Here is a 10,090-nt window from a genome sequence, read left to right on the forward strand (position 1 = left end):
AAAGTGTGTGTGTGGGTATACAAAATGGTAAATAGATTCCTCTCCTCTATCTGTTTGCTAATTTGCTCAGTCCATTACATGGTACTATGTAATATCACTCAATACCTGTCACCATCTTGTGATTAAAAAGACAAATATTGTTTTGTATTGTACTAATAGAGAGGCCATATGTTCTGGTTTTTCATCTATGATGTCCTGAAAACCTCTTTTCGATCACCTGAAATGTTCTGTTTTTTTCCTTTCATCGATCCAATCATTTTTTAATAACTATACGATGTTTGTTCAAGATATATTACTGTTCCAAATAGAATTTGCTCTGTACTTACCAGGAATAAAATGGTGCAGTGGAACAGGTATTCTGTTTGATGCACATGCTGGGAGTGCAGAGAAAAGCTGAATGAGTGTTGACACAGTCAAAGTGGTTCTTTTGTTCAAAGTTGAGACAGTGTATCACAACAAATTCATTGAGAACACTAAGCTTCTGGAATTTATCCTGCAATCCGAGAAATGTGAACATATTGTTGAATCATAAGGTGATAGCAACAACACTAGTATAGATTTTAAAAGAAAGTGTATTTTTGGTTTTTACCTGAAGATTTTGCAATCCTAACTACTTGTTCCCATAAAAGTGTCCTAGGTTTTGATTTTGGAAACATAGTCACCTTAATGAATGTAGAGGTAGTAACAATATTATTTCATTAGTTAAGGAATAATAAACACACACAACTGTAAATGATCCATTTTTGAACTAACTGCAAATTTAAGGAAAAAATTATTCTGGGCAGTAAGGGAGAGTCTGTGCATGTGGTTGTTACCAACTAGAATATGGCTGCAAATATTACTGGTTAAAATGTGCTTCTACTCCGAAAAGCAACTTTTACAAAATAGCATCATGGGGTTCCAAATGACTCCATATATAATCCTGTTTAGTTTACAAATAAAAGGATGTATTTTTCTAACTGCTGGTGTTGCAAACACAGCATGAAATGTGAAAGGCAAGCTGGGTTTTTCTGTCTTATGCATCACTAGCAACAAAGATTCTCCACTCGGGACATAGTTAACAAGATGGTAAGCTTTTTATTATACGTCAGATTGTAAGCTCTTTGGGGCAGGGACCATACTTTTACCAGTGTGTGTAAAATTACTAGCACACATTGGGGTGTTCAAATTAATACATCATAAGGACAGCAATTCTGTTAATGATGTGTCATCCAGAATAGAGTTGCTCTTTCCCACAGATATACCTGTTCTCCAGTGCAGGAAAAGTAACAAAGGCTTATTTTAATTTATGAAGTCATTAGCTATGACTCTGAATAGACATTGAAAGATTCAATTTTTACAGTCACTTTTCAAAGTAGAGCCATGCTTCAATATATGTCTGGTGGTTGAGAGTTAGGCCCCTAAGGTGAAATCACTCAGGTGTGGAGGAGGCCTACATGAGGCCTGTTTTTTAAACAAAGTTTGGGGTTTGGTATACAGAGACCGCAGCCTGCCCTGGCAAACACATTATTACAAATCTTTTAAACCCTTTATTAAAGATTCTGGGGAGGCTTGAGGAGGGGAAAGAAAAACACTTCAAGCTTTTGAAATGTTAAAATTAAAGCCTTACTTAATACTTTACAACATTCCCTCTTCCTTTTCCACTTAGCTGGAGAGAGTCTTTAGAAGGAAAAATCCCCTGTGTTCGACCATCTTAGATGGTAATAACTATCTTTTTGGGGAAAAGAGAAGAATCAGTTGAGATGGGCTGGCATTGCTGTTGTTAGAAGTCCGATCCTGTTTCCTAGAAGACAAAACAAGACAAACACACTTAAAAGGGGGAGGGCAAAGAACTGTGAAGATAGACAGTGCGACTTCTGTCTCTGATGTTGACTCTCACTTGCAACCTCACTGCTGGAGAAACACAGGCACAGCACACTGGTCTTAGCCACTCCGAGACCTGGCAAATTTGTACCAGCATTGGGCTGTTTAGGGCACTGCATGTAGCAGCCTCTTTTTGGTCACAGGCTTTCAGCAGTGTTGCACAATATACAGGCTTGACTGACTAAGCCAAACTCTTATTAGACAGAATGAAAAAGGAGAGGGATAGGAAAGAGAAGAAATACGGTGGGAAAGGAAAGGAACACACACAGGAGGTGTGTGACAAAGTCTCACATTCCAAGTGGTATTCAGGACTTAGTCAGAGCCAGTGAAGGTGGCAATGTCATCTGATTCCCTCTCCCCGGTCTGGTCAGGACATCATTCAGGATTAGGATGAAGAAGGTCCAGAGTCCAGGATGCAGTGGGGATGGCAGCATCATGGTGGAGTTTGCTTCATCCTCTCTCCTCTTTGTCAGCCAGTTTTGCAGGAGCCAGCTTTCCCTGCAAAGTCTCCAAGGACCCCAAAAGGGAGTGATGTGTGGAATAGCTAATCTCCCTCATTATTTTGTTAACCAAATGTTAGGCCTAATGTCAGACTCATCAGTTTTGGGTCATTGATTTCCAGTATCGCACTGTTCTGGTTTTTGTTATTGGGTATGATTTTCACACTGTGCTTGAGTTTTATCAGTAGGCCTTTTTGTTTGGACTAATTCAGTCTTTGTCTCTTTTCTGCACCTTTTCCCATCAGCATTTATTATTATAGGTTATTGTGACATTTTATGAACTTTCACTTTTTGCAATTGAGCTCACAATCAGGGTTAATTTGTAGGCCCAATTATCACAGCCTTGTGGGGTGGATGGATCCATGCAGGACACCACTGGTGGAGAGGCTCTGGGGCAAGGCATGCATCCACAACCCCTGCACACTGCAGAGGGAAATATGTGTTGTCTCCCAATAGGATGATGCCAAAGAGGGTGTAATGGAGAAGAGCCTGTGGCTCCACACTCAGTGGTTCCATTGGCCCAAAATTGTGGCTTAAGAGGTGGGGAAGGAGGGCAGGCACCGTGATGGGGTGGTGTTGCAACAACACAGCCTATCTGGGAGTCTAAGACTGAATCAGTCCCCCTAACCTTGTACAGGTCCCGGCACAAAGTCCCAATTACTTTAATTCTGACAGGGGAAATGGTGCACCTTTCTCTTTTGGCCTTCACTAATCGTGTCTCTTAAGTCCAGCAAAAAGGGTATCATAATATCTGCTTTATCTAGCTTTGCAGAAGCACATTATTTTTTTTTTTTTTTTTTTTAAATAATGGAGATATCCCATCTCCTAGAACTGGAAGGGACCTTGAAAGGTCATCGAGTCCAGCCCCCTGCCTTCACTAGGCGGACCAAGTACTGATTTTGCCCCAGATTCCCAAGTGGCCCCCTCAAGGATTGAACTCACAACCCTGGGTTTAGCAGGCCAATGCTCAAACCACTGAGCTATCCCTCCTGTTATAGAGACACAGCAGAACAGTAGCTTCACCACTGATTTTAGCTGTTAGAATCCACAAAGTTATTTTTTTTAAAATTAAAATCTGAGGAGGGGAGGGGGGGTTTGTGGTAGTTACACTGGTCACTGACTGGCATCACTGCACTGGGCTATTGCATAAGGCCCCATCCAGCAAACACTTACATATATGTCTAATTTTACCCCATCAATAGTTCCATTGAAGACAATAGGACTACTTAAATGCTTAATGTTGTGTGTGTTGCAGGATCTAGGCTTAAGTGGCATGCCAATACCATGCATCAAAATACATGAATGTCTTATCAACCATAAAGATTCCTTGAAGGTCTGGCAGTTTTAATTGTGCTAACAGTCAAAGTATTTGTAAACCAGCATGTAAGAGATCTATAGCATACAAACACTACTGCTGGATAAAATCCTCCCTATCAGATATCTAAAACAGGGTTGACAGGAAGTGGTGGCTTGTAAATTCCGAAAACATATATGATGATTTGATTTAACATAATGCATACTGAAGTTCTTTTAAATACCTGATGAAACTCTAGGCATTGTTTACAACTTAATGACTATTATATAATTTTTATATGTGTTTTTAACTAATTAATAAGATATTGTTATAAAATGAAAGCTCAGTTATTAATGCATGGAGTTCAATTGTGACAGGAATTTTTAATATGTGCTTTAATATAAGACTGAAATATCTTCGCTAGATTTATCCATCCTTTCAGAATCCAGTACTATTGCTAAAATTAATTGTTTGCTCTTCAGACATAAGAACATAAGGGTCAGACCAAAGGTCCATCTAGCCCAGTATCCTGTCTCCCAATGGTGGCCAGTGCCAGGTGCCCCAGAGGGAATGAACAAAACAGGTAATCATCAAGTGATCTATCCCCTGTCGCTCATTCCCAGCCTCTGGCAAACAGAGGCTAGGGATACCATTCCTGCCCATCCTGGCTAATAGCCATTGATGGACCTATCCTCCATGAATGTATCTAGTTCTTTTTTGAACCCTGTTATGGTCTTGGCCTTCACAACAGCCTGTGGCAAGGAGTTCCACAGGTTGACTGTGTGTAGTGTGAAGAAATACTTCCTTTTATTTATTTTAAACCTGCTGCCTATTAATTTCATTTGGTGACTCCTAGTTCTTGTGTTATGAGAAGTAGTGAACAACACTTTCTTATCTACTTTCTCTACACCAGTCATGATTTTATAGACCTCATAATATCTCTCCTTAGCCGTCTCTTTTCCAAGTCCCAGTCTTATTAATCTCTCCTCATATGGAAGCCGTTCCATACTCCTAATCATTTTTGTTGCCCTTTTCTGAACCTTTTCCAATTCCAATATGTCATTTTTGAGCTACCATATCTGCACACAGTATTCAAGATGTGGGTGTACCATGGATTTATATAGAGGCGACATGATATTTTCTGTCTTATTATCTATCCCTTTCTTCATTATTCCCAGCATTCTGTTCGCTTTTTTGAGTGCCGCTGCACATTGAGTGGATGTTTTCAGAGAACTATCCACAATGACTCCAAGATCTCTTTCTTGAGTGGTAACAGCTAATTTAGACCCCATCATTTTATATGTATAGTTGGGATTATGCTTTCCAATGTGCATTACTTTGTATTTATCAACATTAAATTTCACCTGCCATTTTGTTGCCCATTCACCCAGTTTTGAGAGATCCTTTTATAACTCTTTGCCGTCTGCCGGGGTCTTAACTATCTTTAGTAATTTTGTATCATCTGCAAATTTTGCCACTTCACTGTTTACCCCGTTTCCAAGATCATTTATGAATATGTTGATAGGACTGGTCCCAGAACAGACCCCTGGGGGGATACCACTATTTACCTCTCTCCATTCTGAGAACTGACTATTTATACCTACCCTTTGTTTCCTATCTTTTAACCAGTTACCAATCCATGAGAGCACCTTCCCTCTTATCCCATAGCAACTTACTTTGCATAAGAGCCTTTGGTGAGGGACCTTGTCAAAGGCTTTCTGAAAATCTAAGTATACTATATTCATTGGATCCCCTTGGTCCACATGCTTGTTGACACCCTCAAAGAATTCTAGTAGATTGGTGAGACATGATTTCCCTTGACTAAAACCATGTTGACTCTTCCTCAACAAATTATGTTCATCTATATGTCCAACAATATTGTTCTTTATTATAGTTTCAATCAGTTCGCTCGGTACTGAAGTCAGACTTACAGGCCTGTAATTGCTCGGATCATCTCTGGAGCCCGTTTTAAAAATTGGCGTCACATTAGCTATCTTCCAAGTCTTCTGATACAGAAGCTGATTTAAATGATAGGTTACAGACTACAGTAGTAGTTCTGTAATTTCACACTTGAGTTCCTTCAGAATTCTTGGGTGAATACCATCTGGTCCTGATGACTTACTGCTATTTAATTTATCAATTTGTTCCCAAACCTCCTCTAATGATACCTCAATCTGGGACAGTTCCTCAGATCTGTCACCTAAAAAGAATGGCTCAGGTTTGGGAATCTCCCTCACATCCTCTGCCGTGAAGACCGATGCAAATAATTCATTTAGTTTCTCCGCAATGGCCTTATTGTCCTTGAGTGCTCCTTTAGCACCTTGATCGTCCAGTGGCCCCATTGATTGTTTAGCAGGCTTCCTGCTTCTGATGTTCTTAAAAAAAAATTGCTATTGCTTTTTGAGTCTTTGGCTAACTGTTCCTCAAATTCTTTTTTGGCCTTCCTAATTGTATTTTTACACTTCATTTGCCAGTGTTTATGCTCCTTTCTATTTTCCTCACTGGGATTTAACTTCCACTTTTTAAAGGATGCCTTTTTGCCTCTCACTGCTTTTTTTACTTTGTTGTTTAGCCACCATGGATACATTTAAATTGAACCTCTATTATGGTGTCTTTAAAAAGTTTCCACGCAGCTTGCAGGGATTTCACTTTTGGCACTGTACCCTTTAATTTCTGTTTCACTGACCTCCTCATTTTTATGTAGTTCCCCTTTCTGAAATTAAATGCTTCAGTGTTGGGCTGCTGTGGTGTTTTTCCTGCCACAGGGATATTAAATTTAATGATATTATGTTTACTATTACCAAGCGGTTCAGCTATATTCACCTCTTGGACCAGATCCTGTGCTCCACTTAGGACTAAATCAATAATTGCCTCTCCTCTGGTGGGTTCCAGGACCAGTTGCTCCAAGAAGCAGTCATTTAAGGTGTCAAGAAACTTTATCTCTGCATCCCGTCCTGAGGTGACATGTACCCAGTTGATATGGGGATAATTGAAATCCCCCATTATTATTATTATTATTGAGTTTTTTTTATTTTAATAGCCTCTCTAATCTCCCTGAGCATTTCACAGTCACTCTCATCACCCTAATCAGGTGGTCAGTAATATATCCCTGCCGCTGTATTCTTATTATTAGAGTACGGAATTTCTATCCATAGAGATTCTATGGTACAGTTTGATTCATTTACAATTTTTACTTCATTTGATTCTATGCATTCTTTCACATATAATAACACTCCCCCACCAGCACGACCTGTTCTGTCCTTCTGATATATTTTGTACTCTGGTATTACTGTATCCTATTGAATATCCTTATTCCACCAAGTTTCTGTGATGCCTGTTATATCAATATCCTCATTTAATACAAGGCACTCTAGTTCACCCATTTTATTATTTAGACTTCTAGCACTGGTATATAAGCACTTAAAAAACGTACCTCCTTTTGGCTGTCTGCCATTACATGATGTAATTGAATGGGACTTTTTTTTATTTGATTGTTTCTGATCAGACCCTGCCTGTATTTTATCATTTTCCATCCTCTTGTTCTCACTAGGATATAGAGATTGTCTATGAATAGAGCCTCCCCTAAGGGATGTCCGAACCATGTGCTCCTCCGCACATGTCGGCTTTTCCCCAGCCCTTAGTTTAAAAATTTCTCTACGACCTTTTTAATGTTAAGTGCCATCAATAAAACCATTTTGGTTTAGGTGGAGCCCATCTGTACACCAAACCGTACACCTATTCCCTGCAAATCCTTAGTGTAGCTATCTCCTGGTTGATATATGAGGTCCCAAGATTGCTTTAGTTATTGCTTAGTCAATTAGCTTGTACAAGCTAACTCATGCTGATAAATTCAAAGTAATGTACACTGAAAAATATAATCCCAACTATACATACAAAATTATGGGATCTAAATTAGATGCTACCACTCAAGAAAGAGATCTTGGAGTCATTGTGGATAGTTCTCTGAAAACATCCACTCAATGTGCTGCAGCAGTCAAAGAATGTTAGGAACCATTAGGAAGGAGATAGATAATAAGACAGCAAATATCATAATGCTACTATATAAATCCATGGTACGCCCACACTTGAATACTGCATGCAGTTCTGGTTGCCCCATCTCAAAAAATATATATTAGAATTGGGAAAAGTACAGAGAAAGGCAACAAAAATGATTAGGGATATGAAACAGCTTCCATATGAGGAGAGATTAAAAAGACTGGAACTTTTCAGCTTGGAAAAAAGATGACTAAGGGGACATATGATAGAGGTGTATAAAATCATGACTGGTGTGGAGAAAATAATAAGGAAGTGTTATTTTCTCCTTCACATAACACAAGAACCAGGGGTCATCCAATGAATTAACAGGCAGCAGGTTTTAAAACAAACATAAGGAAATATTTCTTCACACAATGCACAGTCAACCTATGGAACTCATAGCCAGGGGATTTGTGAAGGCCAAAACTATAACTGAGTTCAAAAAAGAATTAGACAAGTTCATGGAGGAAAGGTTAATCAATGGCTATTAGCCAAAATGGTTAGGATGCAACTCCATGCTCTGGGTGTCCTAGCCTCTGTCTGCCAGAAGCTGGGAGTGGACGACAGGGAATGGATCACTCAATAATTGCCCTATTCTGTTTGTTCCCTCTGAAACACCTGGCACAGGCCACTGTCAGAAGACAGGATACTGGGCTAGATGGACCACTGGTCTGATCCACTATGGCGGTTCTTATGTTCTTAAGTCAGTTTAATTAAACATACAGTGGTACTTCTAATAGCTGCATAGGAAGTGATGGTGCATCAGGTTTATTACCATTAAACATAAGTTACTATTCTCTCTCTAAAACGTCAGTGTATATTTTTTTCTCTCTCCCCAGTGAGCAACAGTGACGCCTTTGAAGAGTTTCACAGAAATATGTATGACAATCAACCAGCTGACTGATGTTCTGAAACCTAATGTTCTTCTTTGGAGATGTAAAACAAATCTTGCAGGTTGTTGCACCTAAAACTGCTTGTTAGGGCTAGCATTTGATATTTTGATCAGTATTCATTCCTTACAACAGACAACCTAACATGGCGTAGTTTGTCAGAGAGAAATAAGCTTTTGCAGTGGGTATGCTCCTTTCTGAATCAGAGACACAGCATACAGTAATATAGGTCAAGGTACCATATAGTACACACTACATCTATTTACCAAGAAAACAGTAGATTTAATTAAATCCACGGCAGGTGAACTTTTGTTTAAGTTTTTCGTTTAAATCTAGTTGTTTACATAGACTCCTTACCCGTATTCTAAGCTGTGAAAGGTGATTATAACATTGCAATATTCCACACTAATCAGAAAAACACTTTATCATCTTATTTATGTTTTATTGAAGTAAAAATATTCATGGACATAATCTCATACAAACTACATATATGTGACTAATATTTTTATAAAAATACAATAAAATCTTGGCCACAAGTCAAGTTTTATATTATAAATAGGAACATTATTGATATTTGGCATATAGAGTTATATATAATGAGATGTTTATGTTCTTATTGCATAAACATTTTAGATTTTATCCTTTCCCTCACATTTGTACACTGTCTCTATTAAATAGATTGAACTAAACTTTCAAACTAAGATATAAAAAACTATAATTCAATATTGGAAGTGCTTAGAGGCAGACAGCAGTGGGGCTTTTAAAGCTCCTGTTTACAAAATATAATAAAAAACAACCAAACAAAAAAACTCCTGGCAAGGTGTAACAACAGTTACACCATAGAAAAATTACAGAAAAGCTTGAAAAATACACACAAAACTTAATAATATGGCCAAGGATTATTATTGATGATAGTACTAAAGCTAGACCAAAAATAATATATACCATATACAATTTATATGGCAACTATGAATCCTACAAGTAGTATTTCTTCTCTAAAGCTGATGGAGAACTCCTAAAAGAAAATTAATGTAGTGTAGTTTACATGTGGAATTCTTCCTTCCGATTACATACAAATGTATCCTCCCTCCCCGACATCCTACAGCAAGTTCTAATGTTGTCAAGATGAATAGATGGCCGGCCTCAATCTCCGCACCCTGTATAATGCAGGGGCAGAATGGGGCTTCTGAACTTTAATAATCTATACCCCAAACTTTCACTTTAAAACAATGCTATTCTGATTAGAAACAAATACTATTGTGGGAAGACGTGTTTTGAATAAAAGTCTTAATCTGATATTTCTGTGGCTGTGATCTGTACCCTATCTAACTTACTTCAAATGTTAAACATGCTGCACCTATTTTTAAACATTACATTTACTGTGCCGTCTTATCCTTTTCATTCATTCCCAATGAAAAAAAGACTTTATACTTTTATTTTTCAGCAAGTGCTGATTGTACTTCTCAAAAAGTGGGTGTTGGAGAATGCCCAGTTGCTTTCTGAAGCTG

General features: G+C 38.4%; 1 protein-coding gene across 1 annotated transcript in view; it reads left to right on the forward strand.

Moving 5' to 3' along the window:
- Nucleotides 1–9,878, forward strand: part of MGARP (mitochondria localized glutamic acid rich protein) — a 45,431-nt gene extending 35,553 nt beyond the window's left edge. The window contains exon 7 of the mRNA XM_054029739.1: nucleotides 8,532–9,878. The gene's annotated coding sequence lies outside the window, so the exon portion shown is untranslated. The remainder of the gene's footprint in view (nucleotides 1–8,531) is intronic.
- Nucleotides 9,879–10,090: the final 212 nt, after the last annotated feature.

This window comes from Malaclemys terrapin, chromosome 5 (assembly GCF_027887155.1).
Source record: "Malaclemys terrapin pileata isolate rMalTer1 chromosome 5, rMalTer1.hap1, whole genome shotgun sequence".
Lineage (NCBI taxonomy): Eukaryota > Metazoa > Chordata > Testudines > Emydidae > Malaclemys > Malaclemys terrapin.